The sequence below is a fragment of the Cebus imitator genome, unplaced genomic scaffold, assembly GCF_001604975.1.
Source record: "Cebus imitator isolate Cc_AM_T3 unplaced genomic scaffold, Cebus_imitator-1.0 Scaffold291, whole genome shotgun sequence".
NCBI lineage: Eukaryota > Metazoa > Chordata > Mammalia > Primates > Cebidae > Cebus > Cebus imitator.
In genome coordinates this window covers 2,589,562-2,616,290 of record NW_016107606.1, presented here as the reverse complement: position 1 = coordinate 2,616,290, position 26,729 = coordinate 2,589,562, and the positions used below count along the sequence as shown (strand labels likewise).

The window sequence follows — 26,729 nt, the reverse complement described above, 5'->3', positions numbered from 1 at the left end:
GCCACTACACCTCACTCATAATAAAAACATTTAAAAATAACTAGAAGAGTGAAAAATGGGTATGTCATCAAGGTGTAGGAATTACAGCAACACAAAAGTCAAATCTGTTCAAATGCTTTTGTGGATTGATAAGAGACAAGTGATTGTGGATCAGGTCACTAATATTCATCAATGTGAAGAATAAGCTGGAGAACAGGAAAACGTACAAGAGAAGGAACGTAAATTACCATTCTTCTCTGTGCACAGACAAAAATCAAAATGTCCAGAAGGAAGGGCCTTGAAATCCATTGGCATTTCCAGAAAATATTCCATGACCTACTCCTGTTGCAAATGTGCCTTTTACCATTGCAGGGTGATAAAATGCCACGATCCAACTCCAGAGTACAATTAAGGGCTTGTGTGATACAGCAGGCAGCCATTCCGTACTTGAGAGTTTTCATTGCATAATTAAAATAAACTGAGGGGCGGGAGGCAGGGAATGAAGTAGGGGAGGAAGGTCCCACTGAAGCATATTCAGACATGACATTTTGTAATGTCGATAACCATCGAGAGCTTGACTTCTCTGTCCATGAAGACAAGAATGCCACATGTCAGTCATAGGCAGAGCTGCTGAGCAGGGCTGGAGACTGGAGGAGGCAAGGGAGGGTCCATTTGGCTCTGGGAGAGTGCAGACTAGTCTCCTTTCAGGCTTTAATTGTGCTTGCTTTGTGTCAGTAGTGCCCACATCCAGATTTCTGATGATGAGTCCTGATGATACAGAGAGTTAGCAGTTAGTGCAAATTTGGTTCCCTGCTTTCAAGCTGGGATTCTAGGCCATGCTTAATCCCAGTGGAATAGATAAAAATAACACACCCAAGAAGCAATCATCTCAGACTTATGTTTTTGAAAGCCATTTTAAGCAGTTTTGGCCCTTACATAGTACACTTGTATAATGCCTATGCTACAATTTTTTTTTTTTTTTAAAAGCGTTCCGGTGTACATCCTCTGCGAGGGGCTCTGTCACTCTATTTATATCCTGTAGTAAACTAGCTTCCTCTCCTTTGGCTGGGCAGCAGCTGCCATTGGCCTGCTCTCGGGCCTTCCCATACATTACAGAGACAAGCGTGTGTGAGAAGAACCCAGATCTCCCCCAGTAAAAAGGGAATGAGGGCTCCAGCTTGGGAGAATGTAGCAATGTTTTGACATACCCACCCCTACCCTCTACCCCGATGCAGGAAAAACTGGAATCTCTCTGTTCCTGTGACAGTCTGTCACTTTTGCTTCCTGAATAGTTTTTAGGAAGCACACTCACCCTCTAGGAATGGGGGATTCATGTCTTAAGAGATCATTACCAGTTCTTCAGAACATGCTTAAATTTTTTTCTGTTGCGGTGCTGGAGGTAAATACTGAGAGAGCTAGCGCTTTAAAAGCAAAAGCTGGTTGTTGTTAATGGAGCAAGGATGCTTCAGCGATTTAGGGAGGGAACTCTTTTTTTTTTAATTAAAAAAAATTTTTTTTTACTATTTTTTTACTGTATTTTAGGTTTTAGGGTACATGTGAAGAACATGTAAGATTGTTGCATAGGTATACACGTGACAATGTGGTTTGCTGCCTTCCACCCTATCACCTGTATCTGGCATTTCTTAGGGAGGGAACTCTTAAAAGGGGCTTCGCATTTCTATTGTTCTCTCTCTACCTCCATTTCTACACAAGAGGGAAATAATTTTCATCCCAGCTCTTTAATTTTGTATGTAGCTTTGCTCAGACATGATTACTTCTTCACGATTTCTGTTGGCCGCCATCCCTCTGTGTACCTCCTGAATCAGAATTATAGATTGTCATGGCATCAATTAGAAAGGACCTTAAGGAAGTTCCCAGGCAAGATGGCCAAATAGGAACAGCTCCAGTCTGCAGCTCCCAGTGAGACCAATGCAGAAGGCGAATGATTTCTGCATTTCCAGCTGAGGTGCCGGTTCATCTCACTGGGACTGGTTAGATAGTGGGTGCAGCCTATGGATGGCGGGTAGAAGCAGGGTGGGGCGAGGCTCACCTGGGAAGCACAGGGAGTCTGGCAACTTCTTCCCTATCTAAGGGAAGCCATGAGGGACTGTGCCGTGACGAACAGTGCTCTCCAGCCCAGATACCACACTTTTCCCATGGTCTTCGCAACCCACAGTTCAGGAGATTCCCTCAGGTGCCTAAACCACCAGGGCCCTGGGTTTCAAGCACAAAACTGGGCAGCCATTTGGGCAGACGCTGAACTAGTCGAAGGAGTTTTTTTTTTTTTGTACCCCAGTGGTGCCTGGAACACCAGGGAGACAGAACCGTTTACTCCCCTGGAAAGGGGGCTGAAGCTAGCGAGTCAAGTGGTCTTGCTCAGCAGGCTCCCCCTGCCCCCAACAGAGCCCAGCGAGCTAAAATCCACTGGCTTGAAATTCTCACTGCCATCACAGCAGTCTGAAGTTGACGTGGGATGCTGGAGCTTGGTGCGGGAGAGGTGTCCACCATTACTGAGGCTTGAGTAGATGGTTTCCCCTCATAGTGTAAACAAAGCTGCTGGGAAGTTCAAACTGGGCAGAGCCCACCACAGCACCACAAAGCCGCTGCAGCCAGACTGCCTCTCTAGATTCCTCCTCTCTGGGCAGGGCATCTCTGAAAGAAAGGCAGTAGCCCCAGTCAGGGGCTTATAGATAAAACTCCCATCTCCCTGGGACAGAGCACCTTGGCAAAGGAGCAGCTATTGGCACAGCTTTGGCAAACTTAAACATTCCTGCCTGCTGGCTCTGAAGAGAGCAGTGGATCTCCCAACACAGAGCTCGAGCTCTGCTAAGGAACAGATGGCCTCCTTAAGTGGGTCCCTGACCCCTGAGCCTCCTGACTGGAGACACTTCCCAGCAGTGGTCGACAGACACCTCATACAAGAGAGCTCCAGCTGGCATCTGGTGGGTGCCCCTCTGGTACGAAGCTTCCAGAGGAACGAGCAGGCAGTAATCTTTGCTGTTCTGCAGCCTCCACTGGTGATACCCAGACAAACAGGGTCTGGAGTGAACCCCCAGAAAATTCCAGCAGACCTGAAGAAGATGGGCCTGTTAGAAGGAAAACTAACAAACAGAAAGCAATAGAATCAACACCAAAAAAAAAATAATAATTAAAAAAAAAAAAGGATGATCAAGCAAAAACTCCATCTGAAGGTCACCAACATCAAAGACCAAAAGTAAATAAATCCATGAAGATAAGAAAAAAAACCAGTGCAAAAAGGCTGAAAATTCCAAAAACCAGAAGGCTTATTCTGCTCAAAAGGATCACAATTCCTCACCAACAAGGAAACAAAACTGGATGGAGAATGAGTTTGGTGAATTGACAGAAGCAGGCTTCAGAGTGTGGGTAATAATGAACTCCTCCGACTTAAAGGAGCATGTTCTAACCCAATGCAAGGAAGCTAAGAACCTTGACAAAAGGTTAGAGGAATTGCCAATTAGAATAACCAGTTTAGAGAAGAACATAAATGACTTGATGGAGCTGAAAAACACAGCATGAGAACTTCGTGAATCATATAGAAATATCAGTAGCTGAACTGATCAAGTGGAAGAAAGGATATCAGAGATTGAAGATCAACTTAATGAAATAAAGCATGAAGACAAGATTAGAGAAAAAAGAATAAAAAGGAACAAACAAAGCCTACAAGAAATGTGGGACTATGTGAAAAGACCAAACCTACATTTGACTGGTGTACCTGGAAGTGACGGGGAGAATGGAACTAAGTTGGAAACTAGGAGATATTATTTAGGAGAATTTCCCCAACCTAACAAGACAGGCCAACATTCAAATTCAGGAAATATAGAGAAACCACAAAGATACTCCTCAAGAAGAGCAACCCCAAGATATGTAATTGTCAGATTTACCAGGGTTGAAATGAAGGAAAAAGTGTTAAGGGCAGCCAGAGAGAAAGGTCAGGTTACCCACAAATGGCAAGCCCATCAGACTAACAGTGGATCTCTCTGCAAAAACCCTATGAGCCAGAAGAGAGTGGGGGCCAATATTCAACATTCTTAAAGAATAGAATTTTCAACCCAGAATTTCATATCCAGCCAAATTAAGCTTCATAAGTGAAGGAGAAATAAAATCCTTTACAGACAAGCAAATGCTGAGGGATTTTTGTCAACACCAGGCTTGCCTTACCAAAAGCTCCTGAAGGAAACATTAAATATAGAGAGGAAAACCTGATACCAGCCACTGCAAAAACAAACCAAAATGTAAAGACCATTGACACTATGAAGAAACTGCATCAATGAATGGGCAAAATAACAAGCCAGCATCATAATGACAGGATCAAATTCACATATAACAATATCAGCCTTAAATGTAAACAGGCTAAATGCCCAATTAAAGGCACAGACTGGCAAGTTGGATAAGAAGAGTCAACACCCATAGGTGTGTTGTATTTAGGAGACCCATCTCTTGTGCAAAGACACACATAGGCTCAAAATAAAAAGATGGAGAAAGATTTACCAAGCAAATGAAAAGAGAAAAAAAAAAGCAGGGATTGCAATCATAGTCTCTGATAAACCAGACTTTAAACCAACAAAGATCAGAAAAGTCAAAGAAGGGCATTACATAATGGTTAAGGGATCAATGCAACAAGAAGAGCTAATCAGGCTAAATATATATTCATCCCATACAGGAGCACTCAGATTCATAAAGCAAGTTCTTAGAGACCTACAAAGAGAGACTTAGACTCCCATGCAGTAATAGTGGGTGACTTTAACACCCTACTGTCAAGATTAGATCAAAGACACAAAAAATTAACAAGGATATTCAGGACTTGAACTCAGTTCTGGACCAAGCAGACGTGATCGATGTCTATAGAACTCTCCACCTGAAATCAACAGAATATACATTCTTCTCAGCACCACATAGCTCTTATTCTAAAATTGACCACATAACTGGAAATAAAACACTGCTTAGCAAATGTAAAAGAACAGAAATTATAAAAAACAGCCTCTGAGACCACAGCACAATCAAATTAGAACTCAGGAAAAAGGAACTCACTCAAAACTGCACAACTACATGGAAACTGAACAGCCTGCTCCTGAATGACTACTGGGTAAATAATGAAATTAAAGTAGAAATAAATAAGTTCTTTGAAACTGATGAGAACAAAGACACAATGTACCAGAATCTCTGGGACACAGCTAAAGCAGTTTTTAGAGGGAAATTTATAGCACTAAATGCCCACAGGAGAAAGCGGGAATGATCTAAAATTGACACCCTAACATCACAATTAAAAGGAATAGAAAAGCAAGAGCAAACAAATTCAAAAGCTAGCAGAAGACAAGAAATAACTAAGATTAGAGCAGAGCTGAAGGAGATAGAGACACAAAAATCCCTTCAGAAAATCAAGGATTCCAGGAGCTGATTTTTTGAAAATATTAACAAAATAGATAGGCTGCTAGCCAGACTAATAAAGAAGAAAAGCGAGAATAATCAAATAGACACAATAAAAAATGATGAAGGGAATATCACCACTGATCCCACAGGAATACAAACTACCCATCAGAGAATACTATAAACACCTCTATGCAGATAAACTAGAAAATCTAAAAGAATATGGATAAATTCCTGGACACATACACCCTCCCAAGACTAAGTCAGGAAGAAGTCAAATCTCTGAAAAGACCAATAACAAGTTCTGAAATTGAGGCAGTAATTAATAGCTTACCAACCAAAAAAAGCCCAGGACCAGGTGGATTCACAGCTGAATTCTATGAAACATACAAAGAGGAGCTGGTACCATTCCTTCTGAAACTATTCCAAACAACAGAAAAAGAGGTACTCCTCCCTGACTCATTTTATGAGGCCAGCATCATCCTAATAACAAAACCTGGCAGAAACACAACAAAAAAAGAAAATTTCAGGCCAATATCCCTGATGAATATCAATGCAAAAATCTTCAATAAAATACTGACAAACTGAATCTAGCAGCACTTCAAAAAGCTCATCCACCACAATCAAGTTGCCTTCATCCTTGGGATGCAAGGCTGGTTCATCATACGCAAGTCAATAAATGTAATCCATCACATAACGGGACCAAAGACAAAAAACACATGATTATCTCAATAGATGCAGAAAGGGCTTCAATAAAATTTAACACCCCTTTATGCTGAAGACACTCAATAAACTAGGTATTGGTGGAACATATCTCAAAATGATAAGAACTATTTATGACAAACCCACAGCCAATATCATACAGAATGGGTAAAAGCTGGAAGCACTCCCTTTGAAAACCAGCAGAAGACAGGGATACCCTTTCTTAGCATTCCTATTCAAAATAGTATTGGAAGTTCTGGCCAGGGCAATCAGGCAAGAAAAAGAAATAAAGAGTATTCAAATAGGAAGAGAGGAAGTCAAATTATCTGTTTGCAGATGACATAATTGGATATTTGGAAAACCCCATTGACTCACCTCAAAAACTCCTTAAACTGATAACCAAATTCAGCAAAGTCTCAGGATACAAAGTCAATGTGCAAAAATTACAAGCATTTTTATATACCAATAATAGACAACTGAAGAGCCAAATCATTAGCAAACGTCCATTCACAATTGCTGCAAAGAGAATAAAATACCTAGGAATACAACTAACAAGGAATGTAAAGGACCTCTTCAAGGAGAACTTCAAACCACTGCTCAAGGAAATAAGAGAACACAAACAAATGGAAAAACATTCCATGCTCATGGATAGGAAGAATCAAAATTGTGAAAATGGCCATACTGCCCAAAGCAATTTATAGATTCAATGCTATCCACATCAACCTATCATTGACTTTCTTCACAGAACTAGAAAAAACTACTTTAAATTTCATATAGAACCAAAAAAGAGCCTGTATAGCCAAGACAATCCTAAGCAAAAAGAACAAAGCTGGAGGCATCATGCTACCTGACTTCAAACTACACTACAAGGCTACAGTAAACAAAGCAGTATGATACCAGTGCCAAAACAGATATAGAGACAGTTGTACAGAAAGAGGCCTCAGAAAGAACACCACACATCTACAACTATCTGATCTTTGACAAACCTGACAAAAACAATGGGGAAAGAATTCCCTATTTAATAAATTGTGTAGGGAAAACTGGCTAGCCATATGCAGAAAACTGAAGCTGGACCCCTTCCTTATACCTTACACAAAAGTTAACTCAGGATGGATTCAAGATTTAAATGTAATACCTAAAACCATAAAAACCTTAGAAGAAAACCTAGGCAATACCATTCAGGACATAGGCATGGGCAAAGACTTCATGCCTATAACACCAAAAGCAATGGCAACAAAAGCTAGAATTGACAAAGGGGATCTAATTAAACTAAAGAGCTTCTGCACAGCAAAATAAGCTACCATCAGAGTGAACTGGCAACCTAGAGAATGGGAGAAAATTTTTGCAAGCTATCCACCTGACAAAGGGCTAATTTCCAGAATCTACAAAAACTTAAACAAATTTACAAGAATTAAAAAACCCATCAAAAAGTGGGTGAAGGATATGAACAGATGCTTTTCAAAAGAAGACATGTGACCAACAAACATATGAAAAAAAGGGCATTATTACTGGTCATTAGAGAAATGCAAATCAAAATCACAATGAGATACCATCTCACGCCAGTTAGAATGGTGATCATGAAAAAGTCAGGAAACAACAGATGCTGGAGAGGATGTGGAGAAATAGGAATGCTTTTACACCGTTGGTGGAGTGTAAATTAGTTCAACCATTTTGGAAGACAGTGTGGCAATTCCTCGAGGATCTAGTACGAGAAATACCATCTAACCCAGCAATCCCATTACTGGGTGTATACCCAAAGGACTATAAATGATTCTACTATAAAGACACATGAACCTGTTTATTTGTTGTAGCACTGTTCACAATAGCAAAGACTTGGAACCAACCCAAATGTGCATCAATGATAGAGTAGAGAAAGAAAATGTGGCACATATACACCATGGAATACTATGCAGCCATGAAAAAGGATGAGTTCATGTCCTTTGCAGGGACATGGATGAAGCTGGAAACCATCATTCTCAGCAAACTAACACAGGAACAAAAAGCCAAACACTGCATGTTCTCACTCATAAGTGGGAGTTGAACAGTGAAAACATTTGGGCACAGGGAGGGGAACATCACACCCTGGGGGCCTGTCAGAGGGTGGGAGGCAAGGGGAGGGACAGCATCAGGAGAAATACCTAATGCAGATGACGGGTCGATAGGTGCAGCAAACCACCATGGCATGTGTATACCTATGTAACAAACCTGCATGTTCTGCACATGTATCCCAGAACTTAAAGTATAATAATAAAAAAGAATGGACTTTAATAACTGAATTTCAAATAAGTTTTGTCTCTCCTGCTTACACAGATCGATTGCTTATGGCTGCCTGGAGTGCTTTGATGTGAAGTCCAAGAAGGCGCAGTCCTGGCTCAGTGGAAACAGGCATTATGATAAAGCACTGATGCTTTCCCTTCACAAGGAGGGAAGGGAAGGGGAGGTGAAGGTCTGGTATTTCCCACTGTGAATTTTGCATAATCTTATTTATTTTATTTTTTTGAGACAGAGTCTCTTGTGTTGCCCAGACTGGATTGCAGTGGTGCAATTGGCTCACCTCTGCCTCCCAGGTTCAAATAATTCTCCTGCCTCGGCCTCCTGAGTAGATGGGATTACAGGCAACCACCACCATGCCCAGCTAATTTTTGTATTTTTAGTAGAGATGGTGTTTAACCATGTTGGTCAGGCTGGTCTCAAACTCCTGACCTCGTGATCCACCCTCCTCTGCTTCCCAAAGTGCTGGGATTATGAGAGAAGTGATTATAAGTCACTTGATTGACCAAAACGTGGAACAGTTGTACTGCAAAGAATATTTCAATGCCTTCTTTCCCATTCCAGGGTCCCTGTGATTCCCTGCCCTCCCCACCATTCTATTTCCTATTTCAGCTGAGATTTCACAGTTTTAATGAGATGATTCACAGTTTTAATTCAGACTCCTGCTTAAAAGAGGCACTGCCATGCTCTTAGGTAAAATCCACTCAGCTTGCCTCCCTGATTCTAGAACTCAGATTTTTTCTGGAAATTATGTCAGACGTCTTGTATGCAGATGTCATGAGAGATGTTCTGTTTAGAAGCTTTTCCGGAGAGATTTGGATTCGGTTATGGATGCCACGTGTAATACATACCACAACTGGAATTAATTCTTTCCGTAATCAATTATTATATAGCTATTCACCTTGCTAGATTGTAAGCTCCAAAAGAGCACTGCTTTGTTTTCTGTTGTTCTCCGGAGCCTAGCACAGTGCCTCTGGAGTGTGTGTGTGTGTTTGTGTGTGTGTAGTGTAGTGGGTATCCAATAAACACTCGCTAAATGAAGCGAATGAGTGGACATCAGGACACCTTTAGACTCTAGAAGTCAGGCCTAAAGATTCCCGAAAGACTGTCTAGTTAGAATGATGACTAGCCTGTGTGTCATTCTGGCCACCTTTGCATTAATGTGACCACCTGAGAGACAGAAGATTCAATTTGTCAGATGACTGCTCTGGATTCATTTTTGACTCATGATCAGTCTTTCTAGTCAGTCACCTACAACAGCCCGCCCTCCCTCCTTCCCTCCTTCCCCACGTCCCCTTCCTTCTTCCTTGCTTCCTTTTTCCTTCCCTCCTTCCTTCCCTTCTTCCTTCCTTCCCTTTCCTTCCCTCCTTCCCTTTCTACTGTCTTCTGTCTTTCTCTCCTCTCCCCTCCCTTCTTCCCTCTCCTCCTCCATTGACCACGTTCTTGTAACAATACTTGCCTTGCTTTTGCCATTCCTACTGTTCTCCTCTGGAGATGTATGGCGCCAGCCCTGGGTCATCACAGAGCCTTTTAGTTAGCCACTGTACTCCAGCATTTCTCCTTACAGTGTATTAAGCTCCACAGGCTGGACCTTTCTTAAAGACCGCTTTATCAGACCATTGCTCCTACAAAAACCTTCACTGGATCCCTGTTTCCTTATATATGAAATTAAAGTCTCGATTTGGAATTCATGATAACTAGTAATCCAGTCCCACATACCCCGTTCTAATGTCCAGTGAAGCAAAACAACATACAATATTAATAAGAACTCTCATTTGTTGAGGGCTTACCACATGTCAAACACTGTGCTAAATGTTTTTGGGCGTGTGTAGGGTTCCAGCTATTGCTGTTATCCCCAATTTATAAATAAAGTTTCTAAAGCTTAAATAGCTGAGCTAACTTGCCCCAGATCACATGATGAGTCAGTGATAGAACTCGTATTGAATACAGGTGGTCTGATTTCAGAGCTAGGGTCCTTGACAGTTAGTTAATGATATTTGAAGTTCTTTGTATATTACCAGATAGGGGTTTCATATATACAGGGACACAGTGCTAACTTTGGTGCTATCTTAGGACATTGCTTCACAATGAGAAAAAAGTATTTAAAATAAGTACCGTGTATGTATTTTATTTTATAGAGCACAGTTTCTCAGAGAAATCCCCTAAATGATATATGTGTTAATATCTGAATTTTTACCCACTGCTTCCTTTCTTGTTTTCAGTATTTGTAGTGAAAAGAATATTGCATATTTATAAAATGCACCTTTTTCTAATAGTCACATGCTTTTGTTTCCTCAGAAAAATATGAAAGAAGTGTCAGCTGGGAAGCTATTCACAACTATACGAAGGCTTTTGTTTACTGATCCTTCGCATCAGCCAAGTCACTTCCCCTTTAGAACATTAGAAAAGAGGATGTATTTAAGTGACCTAGGATATCACAGTTCCGGACACAGTAGTAGAGATTGTTGCAGTTATTACTACTCCCTGGACTCGTCACCATTTGATGTGGGACCCCTAATCCTTGGGCAAACCCCTCCCTTTGTTTTCAGCAGGGGTGTGGGCTGAGAAAGCATCCTGCACACAGGTGAAGCAGTTTGCGGGTGCCTTCACACCCCACTAAACCAAGGCTTTGTTCCAAGAAATACAGCAACCAAATAACATTACAAAATGGCTAAGATCTTAGGCTCCAGCATGTAGATCTTAAAATCTAGGATCAAGGCTCTTTGGATCCTTGGAAGAAGCAGTTAAGTTTGGATAATTCAGTGGAAATCCTGATGATAGATGTGTGCATGCATGTGTGCACGTGTATGTGTTTGCTCATATAGAGTGCGTGTAGGTGGAGGACAGAGACAGGATGAATGAATGTCTTCCTTAGAAACTTGCAGTGTTATAGGCTTTGACTATAGATGGTTCCGTTGTATTGGTTCCTTGCCTCTGAAAAGCTGAGTTCTTGCTACAAGAATTCATGCTTGAGAGGAGGTTTGCTGTACTTGTACGTGTTCCTGATTCAACCTCTCTGGTCTGCATTGTTTGGGTCTAACCCCTCACATGATCATTCTTCCCCAAATGTGTGTGTCTGGAATGAGTGTCTCTTTTACTCCCAGCAAACCTGAGGTGCTTGAATGGCTTACAGAAAAGCCCGAGGTGCCATATGTTCATCCTTTTTATTTTCTGTCCACCCCAATACAGCTGGTTGTAGTCAGCAACAGACGATTGTTTTCAGTTTTGTCTTTTCTTGAGGCTAAGAGCTTTGCCCTAATGATCGTCAAGGTGGTTGACATTTTCAATTAAAGTCTGCTCAGTCAGACAGACATAACTTCTCACAAAAAGCTGTCAGGAGCTGTCTGCTACCCAAATGTTACACAGATAATGATTATAATAATAATTGGTTTCAATTCATACATAGGCCGTCCTTTCATCTGGAGTGGTGTCATCTCAGAGATGGTCCACCGGGAAGTGTCCTCTGTTGGGAATTCACTATCCACTGGAGTCCATCCTCCATTTGACCTCTGCGGGGGCAGTCAGAAGACTAATTGTGTGAAACAGCCTGTTTTATCTTCTCTCCTTATAAAAGGCTGGATAAGCTGCCCTCTATGAACTTCCTGACTTTGGTGTCTCCCCAAGAATGTTTCAAAAACGACAGCAACCAAATAGCATAGCAGAATGCTTAAGACCCTGGGCTCTAGAGTCAGATGAACCTAGGTTCAATTCCCAGCTTCACCATTTGCCAGCTGTCTGGCCTTGGGGAAGTTATTTTACCTCTCTAAGCTTTTATCCTTCCCATCAGACGAATTACTTCACCTCCAGAGCATTAGAAAAGAGGAAGTATTTGAGTGGCCTAGGATACCGCAGTTCCGGACACAGTAGTAGAGGTTGTCACAGTTATTACTACTCCCTGGACTCATCACCATCTGACATGGGACTTCCAATTCTTAGGCAAATTCTGTCCTTTGGCTTCAGCAGGTGTGTAGACTGAGAAGCCATCCTTCACACAATCGTTAAGTTGTTCACTCCTCTCCCAGGTGAAGCAGTTTGCAGGTGCCATCACACCCAGCTGCTTGGCTAGTTCCTTTGCGGTTTTCTTACCAGTAAAGGCTGCAGCTGGTGATTCTGCTAAATTGAAGTGGGAAGAAGGAAACTCTCCCAGAATGTACCAGGGCAAGCCAGGCGCTACAGCCACCTGCCAGGTAAATAGGTACTGGGTGCTGCAGTTGGAAAGAGAGCAGGCAAGCCCCCGGTACGTTTAATGAGGACAGCAGTAAGAGGGTATGAGTGTATTCCTGGTGACTGTTTCAGAATTCCAAATTATAATATTCAGATTCCATAATCCAGGGAGTTTGTTAGCTTGGTAGTTGTGCGTCTCTATGAGATCCTGGGCTCTGTGGGTCCAAGAAGGACAGATTTCCATGATGATAGTTTCTTAGATGATTTCTGAGGCAGGAGCTGTTTCACAGCCTCCCCTACTCTCGCCTCGAAAGCAGATGCCATTAACCCTCCATGACTATTGATATTCGCTGATTGGTTGTTTAAAAAGTGGCAGACTAAAGGTTTCCCTACAATTGTAGCGCAAATGTCCCCTTCCACCAAATCACACTACAGAGCAAAGTCTGATTATGTCATCCCGCTATGTGCGAAATAAAGCCCAGACTTGACACTCGAGATACCAAATAGCTTCCCTTTAATGACATTTCAATTTAATTCCAGTTTTGAACCAGATGTGCTAGAGATTTTCAGTTTCCTTGCTCTTGCTTAATCCGGTCTATCGATCTGGTATACCTATTTTCTGGTCATCATCTTCAAGTTGTCTACCAGTCTCTTCTAGAAGGCTTTTCCAACTCCCTCTAAGCCAGCTGGAAGTACCTGTCTTGCCTCTTAACGTACCTCTCCACAGCACGTGTCCATGTCTTCTGGCACTTTCAACTTTGCACCTTGGAGTAAAGGTTGTTTCTATGTGCATCTTTTCTTTCTCTAGGCCGTAAGTCCTTGATGGTTAGTTTCTAGTTTATCTCTGTGTTTTTCAGAAGACTCAGCCCTTGTCCTGCACATAATAAACACTGAGGTCCGCGTCAGGCCCCTGAGTAGCACCAAGTGCCCATGGGCTCCGTTTAATGTGCTCCTCCTCCTTGATTTATTTAGATGCATAAAAGCACACTTTGTGTGCCAGGTTTTGAAGTTACAGCAGAAAATAATGTAGACACAGCTCCTGCTCTTTTGGAGACTGGTGGAAAAGTTGAACCAGCAAGCATATGTTATGTTAAGTGATTCCTACTCAAGTCCGGGATGTTGTAGATGCCTCTTGGAGGGGCCCTAAGCTAACATTTAAGGTTAGGTCCTAAAAAAAGAAGAGCTTTGGAATGTTATAGACTGAATGTTTGTGGCTTTCCAACATCCATCTGTCAAAGCTCCAACCCCCCAACATGATATTATTAGGAGGTAAGGTCTTTGGGAGGTAATTAGGTTTAGATGAAGTTAGGAAGGTATAGCCCCTGCTCACGATGGCATTACTGTCTTCATAAGAAGAGGAAAGAGAGGAGAGCTCCCCCTCGTTCGTTCTCTCTCCCCCTCGTTCGTTCTCTCCCCCCCTCGGTCTCTCTCCCCGCCTCGGTCTCTCTCCCCCCCTTGGTCTCTCTCCCAACCTTGGTCTCTCAACCCCCCGGTCTCTCTCTCCCCCCTCGGTCTCTCTCTCCCACCTCGGTCTCTCTCTCCTCCTCGGTCTCTCTCTCCCCCTCGTGTTCTCTGTGCCACATGAGGTTGTGGCAGGAGGGCATCCCTCTGCAAACACCGAACCTGCAGCACCCTCATCTTGGACTTGTCAGTCTCCAGAACTATGAGAAATACATTTCCTTTGTTTACTAGCCACACAGTCTGTGGTGTTTTGTTATGGCCGCCCGAGCAGACTAAGACAGTAATAAAGATGGGAAGAGCATGAAAGTGTTTGGGACAGAGGGAACAGCTGGGACAATTCCCGGAGGAGAAGGGAACATTGCTTGTTTGGAAAACCCTAAATAGCTTATAATGCTGGAGCAGCGGAGGGGAGGAGGAGGGTGGAAGGTGAAGCTGCACAGGCTGTCCTGGGTCAGGGCCTGGAAGGCACCAGGGTTCATGTGAGAAATGTTGGACTCTCCTCTGGGAGCAAAAGGGAGGTGATTGATTAATTCAGAGGCTATGTTAAAATATTCCAGTTTTACGTTGGTTATTCAGGGTCTCACAGTAAGGATAATGAGTTTCGTTTGAACTGAAAATGATCTCAAACAAAACAAGAACAAAACCAAAACAAAAATGTCAGGATTCCAGGAGCAAAGACCAAGGCACCTGAACTGGAGTGAAAATTCCTCCTTCAAAGGTACATTCTGCCTTGCAGTGTGAACATGCCAGGTCCACGGCGAGATATTATTCTCACGGCTCTGACTGGCAGCCAGGAGCCGTTGAGGAGCTCTTGAAGTGAATGGGAATGTTTCTTGAGTGGTTTATTGAGAAAGCACAATGGCCAAGGGGTGGGCGTGGGGGACAATGCTTCAGGCTCTCACCAGTGGGTGCCTGATGAAATATATCTTGACGTGTCATTGAAGTGTGGAGCCATGCGGCCCCGTGAGGTCACCTGTCCCACCCCCTGCCCAGGCAGATTATTCCTCACACACTCTGTCTCAGCTCTTTGTCCAGTGGCTTTATGTACCTCAAGCGATGGGGCTTCCACCGGCTCCCTTGGGAAGCCATTCCGCACTGGAATAGAGCCCGCTCTTAAGAAGGTTGCCCTGATATTCAGCCCAAGTTTTCCTTTCTGTAATTACATCCCATTCCTCTCTGCTCTACCCCTTTGCATGACCCTGAGCAATTCTTTCCCTTCATCGGTGTGCCTACACCCTTGCTCAGGGAGAGTATTTGATCCTCGGTTCTTTTTGTCATCCCTGAGCTTTGCTTATTCCTGGCTGGTGCTGCGGGAACCCTTATAAGTAGCTCCTGCTGCTGTTCTCTTTAATCCTCGTGGCTTCCCTTCTTTGATTTCTGTCCAATTTGCCTATTCTTTCAGGGGTACTGAAGGGCCCAGAATGAATCCGAGGCTTCCTAACTATATTATTTATTAATCTTTTATATGGAAGACCTTCTCAATGATGCTAAACCAGGTTGGGTGGAAAATAAAAATCTCTTTGAAAGACGGAGCTGATGTGAACTCCCTGTGATAAGGACTCTGGGCACTTCAGAAAAAAAAAATGAGTTTGAATGCAAGGAAATGTACCCCCACCCAGTCTTCTGATATTCATGCACCTGTACTTCATTGTACTATTGAGGGCAGAGGAAGCATGAATTTAGGCCACCAAGAGACTGAAATGACCCTCCCCAATCAGTCTCACTAAGTACAGCCTGTTCTCCAAGCCAAGCTTCCGGGTGCCCTCCTCCGTGACCCTCTCTTTGCTCTCCCATAACCTCTATTTTGGTATAAGCAGATAAAAGCAATCCCTCCTTTCTACGACTTGCCATGGTACTTTTGCAAGGCTTGCTTTGGTGGTACTTCGTGTTCTCTATTTTATTCATTTACCCATTCAGCAAACATTTATCTCGCACCTACTTTGCTCATGATATTATGGCTCATACGGAGGGAAGTGGAAGATCAACAAGATTAAGGTTGTAGGGCAAAATTCTTGCCTTCGAGGAGTTTCCCATCCATAGGAGGAAGCCACTGCATAGCCGTAGACAGATGCTGAAGTGGAAATGTATTGGAAAACTGTGAGGCTATGGAACAGCAGTGACTTGCAATAGATTCTCATTCCCGTTGTGGAATGTGAGCTCATGAATGTGGGAAGGGTCACTGTTTATCTGGGTATTGCCTACGAAGCCTAGCGTGTGCCATCCACATGCTGATGTTTATATGGGACACTTATATGCACCAGGCAATGTGCTAAGCACTTTGTATGTGTATGTCGTTTAGTCTTTATAACGTTAGGTACTAGTATTACCTCTACTTAGCAAGGAGGAAACCACGTCTCTAGGATAGAAAGTAACAAACCTGAACCTGAAGTCACAGAGGTGGTGGGCAGTGGCTAAGATTGAACTGAGACCGTTTGCCTGCAGTGTCTGTTCTCCTGTGCTCTGTGCCATATATGTGGGTCATCCATTCATGATCAGCTGAGATGGGAAACTGAGGCAGGAAACATGGTTCACAGGGTAGCTAATCAAAGACCTTTTTCATGTGTTATCCCATGTCACCTCCCGTTTGCTGGTCTTGACAAAAAGCAAGAATGGGAGTAGCAAGGCATTTTGTATTGTCAGATACCTAGGGAGCATGCACAGATATTTATCATTTCATGGTTGCGTTGGAAAGAGGATAGAAAACCAAGCTTCTCCTTTTTAAAAAATATTTTCTAATCCAGTAGCATCATATAATTCAACCAGTCTATCTTGGACTATTGAGGGGCAGAGGGATCTGTCTCAGCAAATGGCCACCCAGTGTGAAGATAGCTGAATAAAAATGAAATATGAATCATCTACTTGTTTGAAAAACCTCTGGGTACTTGGCAGATTTTTGGAATCATATATATTGTGTTTTTCTGGCATACACCCAGCACAGTGTAGGTGTTTGTCATGCATTTGTTTAAATGAATATGTGGTCCCTACTTCGGACACATTTTGCACATTCTAAGGTGAGAGTTGTATAAACGTGCTCCAACCAGGAAATGCTCATTATAGTGATAGGAATTGTGATCATTTTTTAACAGGGTCGTTAAAAAGGGAAGAAAATGTTAGTTTGCCTTTTTGTATATGTAGTCCTTTTGATAAATGCCTTTTTTGGAAGAGGAGTCTAGTTTTAATTCTGCATATGTTTTGTAATCATTTGTATCTGTGTGTGTGCACGTGCACACGTGCATATGTGTGTGTGTGTGTGTGTGGGCACATGCAGTGAGTCCGTAGCAGTGGGTATAGGGTGTTCAACCAGCTGGCCTGCCCCAGTTCACTTATGCTAATCTGGGAGTGGGACAGCAGCACCTGTGTCCATGGCTCCCCAGAGGCTTGCTGGGCAAGCGGGGTGGCTGTGCTGCAGCAAGCACATTTGCGTCTCCGGAATGTGTCCTCAGCTCCTTGGTGCCTCTGGGCCGTACTCTCTGAGTTCACCTTAACTGTGCCCTCGGAACACAGCCTCTGGCTGGCTGCTGCCTCCAAGCTCCCTCTGGCAAACCCCTTGTTCTCATCTTCTCTTGGGCAGGGGAATAGGATGAGAGGCAGGGAGCTGGATGAAGGACACTTGCCTGTGCGGGCACCTCCTCCGAGGCCAAACAAATACTGGGTCCATCGTTTCACAAGGGTAAACACTAGTGTCAATTTTTCGTAAATGTATTTTAATCTAATAGATTAAAAAATGTAGTGAAGTCATTAACATCTTAGGTTCTGGAACCAGCCTGCCTGGGTTTCTCCCTGGCTCTAGCACATTTTTGTTGAATCTTGGGCAAATTAATCTAAACGAGTCTGTTTCCTTTTCTGTAAAGTGGAGATAATGATAGTATCTCCCTTGTAGACTTGTAATGAGTGCAATCATGTACATGAAGCATGAGTCAGGATACGACTTTTGCTTACTGCTTCACTTGGCAATGACATTTAGTGAATGCTGTGTGCCAGGCACTGTGCTAAACACTTTACATGCATTATCTCCGTTGATCTTCATCACATCCTAGGGACATTGAAGCTATTTGACTAAATAACTTGCAGAAATTCTAACTCAAATAGTTATACAGCTAACAGAGGAAAAATGCCTGGACTGATTATGTTGTAACTTCTACCATGCCAGAGTCTGTACTCTTTCCAAGTGCTCAGCACTGCCCATTGCAAGGCCTGTCTGAGAGTTGAAATTTGAATGGCTTATTTGAACTATGAAAAACCTTTGAACTTGAGAGCTGGAGAAAGAAGAAGAAAAAGGTCAGTCCCAAGAGCTTTCACTCTGGAAGCTTCTATTTCTCTCTCTTTCGAACGACCTCCCTCATATCTCTACAGAGTGGTATGGCATGCAGTCTTCCAGGTAACTTTAAGGAGACAATCCAGTGTGGCGATGGTGCGATAACTCTCACACGAGTGTGTGTGTGTATGTGTGTGTGTGTGTGTGTGTGTAGTGCACTACACTACACTGGCGTTGCAGAGATTGTTGAATGAATGAAGGAAGGAAGTAACTAGTATGCATATAAATGACACATGGTTCTAAAATGAGAGTGAGCTCCCATAAGCCATTCAGAAGAGTCTGTGTCACCCGTTTAACCTGGTAATCACACCATGTACGCATTCCTACACCCAACACACACACAAGGTTCTCATTTGCCTGTGTGTAATGGACATGGTAAAATCTGCCTGTGGCTCCATATCATGGATTTGAGATTCAATTTTCAGCAGTATGATAGATAACTGAATGAGGGCAAGTTTTGTTTTTGTGTAATTCAATAAAAGAGCCAAATACAAAAAAAAAAGTCATTAAAGCATTGTGACATCAATGCAGATTGTCCTGTGGAGGTGCAAAGCAGAGGAGGTGCTGTGTTTACTGAAAGGTCTATGCTTTCGATTTATTCATTTGGGTTCTTTTGGGGTATGAGCAGATCTAATTTATTTGTTTTTGTTTGCTTAAGGTGAAAAAGAAACCTATTATCAAACACCTACTATTTCCCTAGCTCTATGTTAGGTTACTTAACTTTTCCACACCCTTTGAGAATAAGTTAAGTGACTGTTGGCTCAGAGAGGTTAAGTCACTTGCCTGAAGTAGCAGAACTACTGGGCAACAGGGCAAAGATGTAAGTCCAGGTCTCTCTGTTCTCAGCTGTCTTTCCTCCTCCTCATAGCTTTGAAAAGGTTCAAACAAACAAACAATCAGTGAACCCTTTGATGAGTAGTTTAATTTTATTTACTTTCCAGTAGGGAAAAATCTATATTATTTTTCTGAATGTCTCCAAAGCCCACATAAATCCTTTTGTATTAAGAATTTGATTGGGAAATGTTAGGTAGTTTATCGATCCCCTCATCTCTAGCTGACAAGGTGGCTTGTTTTGTGTACCTCTTTCGGTGTCTTCATTTTAGTTGTAATCATGTTATCCTTCGTAAGAGTGATGGTTGCCTGTAGTGCTGTTTTCTACCTGCAGCTGGACTATTCCCCTTTCCTTTAGCAGAAAATAATTTCACACAATTTTTTTTTTTTGAAAAAGTCTCTGGGAAAAAGTTTACGTGTCAAAACATTTTCCCCAATATGCTTCTAATTTTTAGTTTTCAAAATTTAAGTGATACCCCCTATTTATGTATTGACAGTTTCTCACTGATTAGGAAGAAAAAAAATACAAAACAAAGGAGTCAACGAACTGAGACTTGGCTACAGTTATCCTAAGCCCAATGAAAGGGAAATTGGCTTCAAAAGTTCTTAGGGATCAGAGACTGGGGTGTCTATCACTCTGTAAAGTGAGTAAATAAAACCTTCAAGGAAAATATCTACCCATGAGGATCTCAGACCATGCTAGGAAATGATCTGGGGCTTCAAACGCTACACTCTTGCCTCTTGTGAATCTGCAGGAAACTTTATACAAACTGATGTAACTATTATGGGTATGATATACAGAGCTACTTTTAAAGGAGTGTTCTGGGAGTGCCCTAGTGAGAGTCTCAGAATAGCATTTCCAGCATTTCAGTAATCTCTGGGCTTGAATGTCGCTGAATAGTTATGAAGTTCATAGAGGAAGTATGTGTGTTTGGACCAATTATGTTATAAATTACATAATATAATTATAAATTATACCGTAATATAAGACTTCTAATAACATCTGGGTGCATTCTAAGGAAGACATAGTATTGAATTATAGTTTTCATATTTAAAATGAATACTTTTGCAAAGTATAAAATAAACATTAAAATTGCCTTTCACTTCATGTTCCCTCAGTAACCACTGTTCATACTTTGGTCTCTGTTTTCTACTCCTATTTTAATGCTTACATAAATAGATGCATTGAAATTTGTGACTATGAGGACATATCATATGTATTATACCTGATGTTACATCTTTAGGCCTCTCCTTTGTTGCTATTTTTATTAATATGCATTCTGAGAACACATGTTTTTTAATGACTGTATAATATCGTATCATGTGGGTGTATCATCATTTACCTAACCAATCTGCCAATGTTAGACATTTAAGTTTTTAATTTTTCGTCTTTATAAATAATGCTTTGATGAGCATCCCTGATTTCCTTAAGATAGATTCCTAGAAATGCAATTACAGGCTCAAAGGATATGAATGTTTTAAAATTCTTGATGCAATATCAAAGTGCTTCCCAGAGAGGCTGTGCCAATGTGTGCTCCCTCCCCTCCCGTAGGTGAGAGTGTTTATCCGCTGTATCCATACTGGTGTTGAGTGCTCTCATTACTTGACATCTTTGCCATTTTATTAAGGAGCATATGGCTACTTGCTAAAGTTTAGGTGGCAAACAAAAAAACTGTGAAGAGAAGCAGAAGTTTAAATTTCAGATAATAAATGAAAATTGGTAAAGGCATCTGGTTCTTCTAGAAACATCCTCCCATTAATTTGTAGGTGAGTATCTCCTATTTCTAGGAGGCTATGTCAATATTTCACAACCTCCTAGAGTATTAGCTGCCCCTAAGCCTCTCCCTGTATATTCTTATGTGGCATTAATGCAATTAGATGGGGATTTGGAACATTTACCACCTTGTTAGAACTTCTGAGCCATTTTAAAGTTTTCCTATGCTGAACTCTCTGATAAAAAGCAGGCGACCGCCCATATAATATCAGGGCATTTTGAGGTTCCTCTGCAGCTAACTAGTTAGAAAAATGCAAATTAAGTCAAAGTTTGATTTGCATGGTGATACTGATGTTGGCATTTCCTGAGATGTTTCAGGGACTCTCAGGATGTTTCCTGAGATGTTTCAATTTACAGATAATTTTGATGGAGGCAGTCTTTGAGAGTGTTCTGAAAAACTCCATGAGGTCATCTTATTCAACCCCTTGCTCTAGGATCAAACCAGCCCAAACCATGAATACCATGAGGAAGGAAAATAATTTTCAGTTTTCATTCATAGTAGTTAAGACGAGTGTATTGACAATGTCCCCCAAACACCTGTTTTTCGCTGTTCTGTGGCCGCGTAGTTAGTAAATAAGCATGGGGTATGTTTAGCTTACTCTGAATCAGCAACATCGCTGTAGAAAAAATAGTGACTGCTTTAAGTTATAAAATGTGATGGGTCAGAATGGATTTTCTTTGGTATTAAAGTAAACTAGAAATGGGCAGCTTAGTGGGAAATAATGACTGTTGGCTAAGTCAGGTAAGACATGAGACTGGACCTGCTGCTTTGGTGAAGACGTTGCTGTGCACGGCATCGTCATTTCCATCATAAGGAAATCAGAGATCCTTATCAAAGCATTACTTATAAAAATGAAAAATTAAAAACTTAAATGCCTAACATTGGTCCCCCACTCACAGAGAAACAGCCTGCCATAGAAACATTGCAAATCTTTTTAGTTTGTGTAAGATATGAAAATAGGCTGTTTTTTTGGGTAACCTGGGAAAATTAAGGGAGACTATTTTGAATTGCAGAGGTGGTATGACTTGATGAGATTAAAGATGAACAGGGTTTATACTTGCTCTGCCTCTGACCTGGGAAAAATTACTTTTCTCAGTTTACCCTATCTGTAAAATGGAGGCATTTTAATGCTTGCCTCTGTTAGATGTCTAAGAAATGTGAACAACCATTTTGAATTCTTATGAAGAATGCAGTGTGGAAATTCACAATGTGATAAATAAACTCCTAAAATGCATCATACAACCATAATTGTGTTTGAGAGGCTGGAACCATTTTAAAGGAAAAAGTATCCAAAGTATCCCATTCTTGTTCAAATCAAATGCTGAATTGTGCAGTGGCACAGCCTTCGCTACCAAGGTAGGGCGACATAGCTTTACCTCCAGGGCATGGGAAGGTAGGCAGCTCTGTTTGTTCAGAGGAGCAGAATCTGCTGCACAAGGGCCAGGCTCAGAGAAGCATCTTTTCACTCCTATCTTGTTGATTCCAGCTCTCCTTGATTAGTCATTTGCATGCTCATTTTTGTTCCGTTCCTCTCTGGCAGGGTCTGTTAATTACTAAACATGGGAGACTTAACAACCAAAAAAAAAAAACCTAGAAAACAGCTAGAGCCTTGTTTGCTAAAGTTTTGTTTTAGGTCCAGTAATTTGAATTGGCAGCCAAAGGAAAAAAAAAAGTTACCGATACACCTGACTAACTTGCATTTCGTATTTCTAACACTCAAAAGTACAATGCTTATGGTAATGAATTTTATCTATTATGAGGGAAAACAATCACCTTTGATGACATTATAGAATAAACACATTTAACAGCATGCTGAATTGCTGAAGTATCATTTTCAACGACCTCATTAGTGTCACTTAATTAAAACTTCCTGCTCTTGACTTTGATGCTGGTACAGGCAAAAACACAGAGGGAATTGAACAAACAACAAAAAAGGAGGGGGGGGGTGCATTTTCCAGTGATAAATCGCAGAGGTTGCTAATGAAACCAAATTATCTACCTTTTTCCTGCAACTCCCATAAAATAATATGAAACACGCAGCAACTCTGCATCAAACAAATTAATCAGCTGTCAGCAGATTTGCCTTATAATAATCTTTTGCACTTATTGATCATTTAAAAAGGGGAGGGGCTTTTTTTTTCTCTGTACACAAGCATTAGGCTGGTGATAATTAAAGCCTCAGCTTCAGAAATGCCATAATAACCGTTAATTAGCAGGATGCTATTTTCAACATAATTTGCTAATTAGGCAGTGAGCTGGTATAGTGTATATACCTAATTATGAAGGGTCTTGTGCTGTAGACACATGTGACTGGAGTGTAAATGACACCATTATAGGGGTCCTAGCAGATTTTTTAAAAATATAGTTTGTTCAGAAGTGCTTAGTTCTTTAGGGACTTCTTCGTATAGGGAATATTACTCTTGGCTGTTTTGCATGAGGTTTAGAAGAGGAAACATTATATAGAAATATACCATTTCTTTTATGTGTACTGTGGACAGACAGGGTCACAAATTCTAAAGAAGCTTTGTCGCCTGATGCCTGGATACAAAGGCTGATAATTGAGGCACTGAAGCTGTCCATACTCTACTAGTAGAGAATTACTCTCTGTTTGCTTAAGACATGCCATTCATCTGTGGACCAGCACTCGGTAAATCTTTTAATAATATATGTCTGCCATACCTTGATTTTTCTGCCACATACTGATAACCTATAACATGTATCTCTCTGCCTCTCAGTCTCTCCCTCCTACCTTTCCCTTCAGGTCATAAAGAAAATCTAGACTTTTCAAAAATGGATGTTTATTTCTGCCTGGTTTCTTCTCTAGCCCATTGTCTGTCTTGATTTTTTAAAAAGATAAAAAAATGTTAAAAGCGAGGCATGATAAAATATGAAAAGTAAGGGTGAGTTGTCATGCAAAAGTCTCAAATTATATGCATATTAGCAATATTTATGAGTTTAAATTTGGCTTTTCAGCAGAGTATAAGGAGAGGAAGATCATTTGCAGATATATAAACTGGCTTTCTGGATCATAGCAGCTGATTTCTTTTAAATGTTTTACCTTGTTTTAAATAAAACTATATTTCTTTACTCCCTTTAAACGAAATGAAAACTTAATTCAATAATAAATGAGCTTCAGAGCAGCACAAGAGTCACTTAACTTAAATCTTTTTGTAGAGGTTCCCACTTAAGCGGCTTGAAAGACAGTAAATCACACTGAAGAACGGACATCCCAATTTCATTGCTGCGCTGTAGAGAGCTGAATTAATGGCCTTCTCTTTAGAATGTATGGATGCGCTTTCCAGCTGCTGAGGCTGACAGTGTTATAGCTCAATTAATGTGATTTTGATGTAATTGCAGAAAGGGAGCGTGGTGCTGAAAAATTATTTTTTTTCATAAGAATTACATTTTATCATCCAGCTGTGGGCAGAGGGGTGCTTTTTAAGGCTGAATGTGATAAGTAACAGGGCTTCTATTTTAATTTTTTGAATAATGTATCTCTGAAAAAGGGGAGAATAATGAATCAACATAGTTATTTACTGAACACTTACTATATGCCCTGCACTATGCTAAGCATTTTACTCCAACATATCATTTGACTTTTACAAGCCTATGGAGCAGGTCTTATTGTCATCCCCATTTTGCAGGTGAGAAAAATGAGTCAAAGAGAGATCAGGCTAGCAGAGGCAGCCTGGGATTTGAACCCATATGTTTCTGATATCCTGAGATCTTAATTAACCATCATATGGTTTCTCTCCAAATTTTTCTCGGAGGTCTCTGGCTGGAGATAGTAGGATCCATAAATGTTTAAATGTTTAAACCAACTTTCTAGAACATTATAGAGTGGTATTGTGAGAAACAGGTTTTAGGCAGGCTGCCTGGGTATGAAGCCTAGATCTGCAGATTTCTAGCTGTGTTTGATTTTAGGCAAGCTATTTAAACACCCTGAGCCTGAGCTTCCTCACCTGTGAAGAGAGTATAATAATGATGGCTTCTTCATATGATTTGTTACAAAGATTAAATGAGAGAATCTATGTAAAGTGTTCAGAACAGTGCCTGGAACATAATAAGTGATAGCCAAGATAACTGATAGTCAAACACAAGCCAGCGATCCCTTCCAGTACAGTTTTCTTTGCCTCATCTTATCTATTGGGTGCAGAATGCCTCTGGGAACTTGGCTGCCAATATTTTCTGGGAAGTAACCAGAATGGCATTTAGCATAATATGGGCTGTGCCTGCTGGCATTGATGTTGAGAAGGCCTTTCTTTCTTTCTTTCTTTTTTTTTTTTTTGAAGCCGTTTTAATTCCTGTATTATTAGAATGGATAATGATGCTAACTTGGAAAATGATGAGCTGTGCACTTGTTGATATATATATAGCATTACCTGTCAGCCCAAGCTCAGCTCATAGACATGAGGAAAGCACTGAATTTAAGGCTCTGTTTGGGGATCCAGGACCCAGGAAGAAGAACAAAGCAGTGGTTCATGAACTGAAACAGGACACCTCTTGCATTCATGATAGAAGATATGGTTAAGGAAAGAGCACAGAGAAAAATAATGCAACATTGATGACGATTATGATGGTAACTGGCATGTAATGAGTACTTACTATTTGCCAGAGATTCTGCAAAAGTATCACATTCAATACTCTCAGTATTTCTACAGATAAGTCCTAGTGTTATTCCTACTTACAGTTGAAGAAAATGAAGATCAAAGAAGTTTAGTAATTTGTCTAAAGTAATAGAGCTACAAATCTTTTTATGCATCCTCTCCCCTCAGTTACTGACCCACATTGCATAGACGGGGTGAAGCCACCTTAAATTTGCCCTGAGTTATGGGTGAAGGCAGGCGGAGTCAAGAGGTCTGGATTACTTTTACTTCTTGGCATTCATTGAGCCAACAAGGAAGGCTTGCTTTTCCACTGGCTCGTTACTTTGTAAATCTTTGTGGTTGTATTGATTAAGTTGCAATTAATACGTTACCAACGTCTGTATAGACAACTTATTAAGAAGTTTAGTATTTGTACACTAAATCCTGGGCATTTTCATTGCTGTGGACCAATAATTTAAATCAGATAGTTATTTCTATTAATATACTGGATTGGAACTTTTTGATGTATAATAATCCCAATATGTATGGTGATGTCATTATTTCTTATTATTACCTTCAGAATCAACATGCAAAAGTGAATATTAAATGTTGACATCACAGGGGATACATTTGTTAATATATAACACATGCTTTATCATTTTCTCCTAAGTAGACCTGAATAGAAATGAGCTAGGGTACTTGGTATACTTGTTAAAATACACATAGATATGAATAGCTAGGCTTTATTATTTTTATAGAAAAATAGTTATGGAAAGTATTTTTTTGGTTGGGAATATAACCCATATATTAAAGACACATTTCAATGGTGGAAGTATAAATAAAATGTATTAAGCAGGCATTATTTGCTTTCATGATTTTGCCTTGTGGTAAGCCTCCAACTTTGAAGCTATTGAAAGAAATTCTTCTTGTACCATTTTGATCCATTTTCTTTTTAGGGCCTACCAAACTTTGTTCCTGGACACATGGGTAGTGGAAATAGCACCATGGACTGTTTGTGTTCCTAGATATTAGCACACTGATTCTCTTCCAAGAGCGTGACTTTCTCAGTTTAAAAACAGTTGATGTATTAATTAGAATTAAGTTAGATTGTAATTAATTCCCACTCATCTCAACCCACTGCACTCCTACCAAATAATAGTAGCTGAAGTAACAGAAGCTTATTTATTTGTTTGTTTTCCTGTTTAGAAAGCCTTGGGATAGCACAGTGTGGGGTGTGGCTCTGTGATGTTGGGACCTGGT

At 41.0% G+C, this 26,729-nt stretch overlaps 1 protein-coding gene across 8 annotated transcripts in view; it reads left to right on the top strand.

The window, feature by feature from the left end:
* EBF1 (EBF transcription factor 1) overlaps nt 1-26,729 on the top strand; it is a 407,240-nt gene that overhangs the window by 150,088 nt on the left and 230,423 nt on the right. The gene's annotated exons all lie outside the window — the stretch shown is intronic.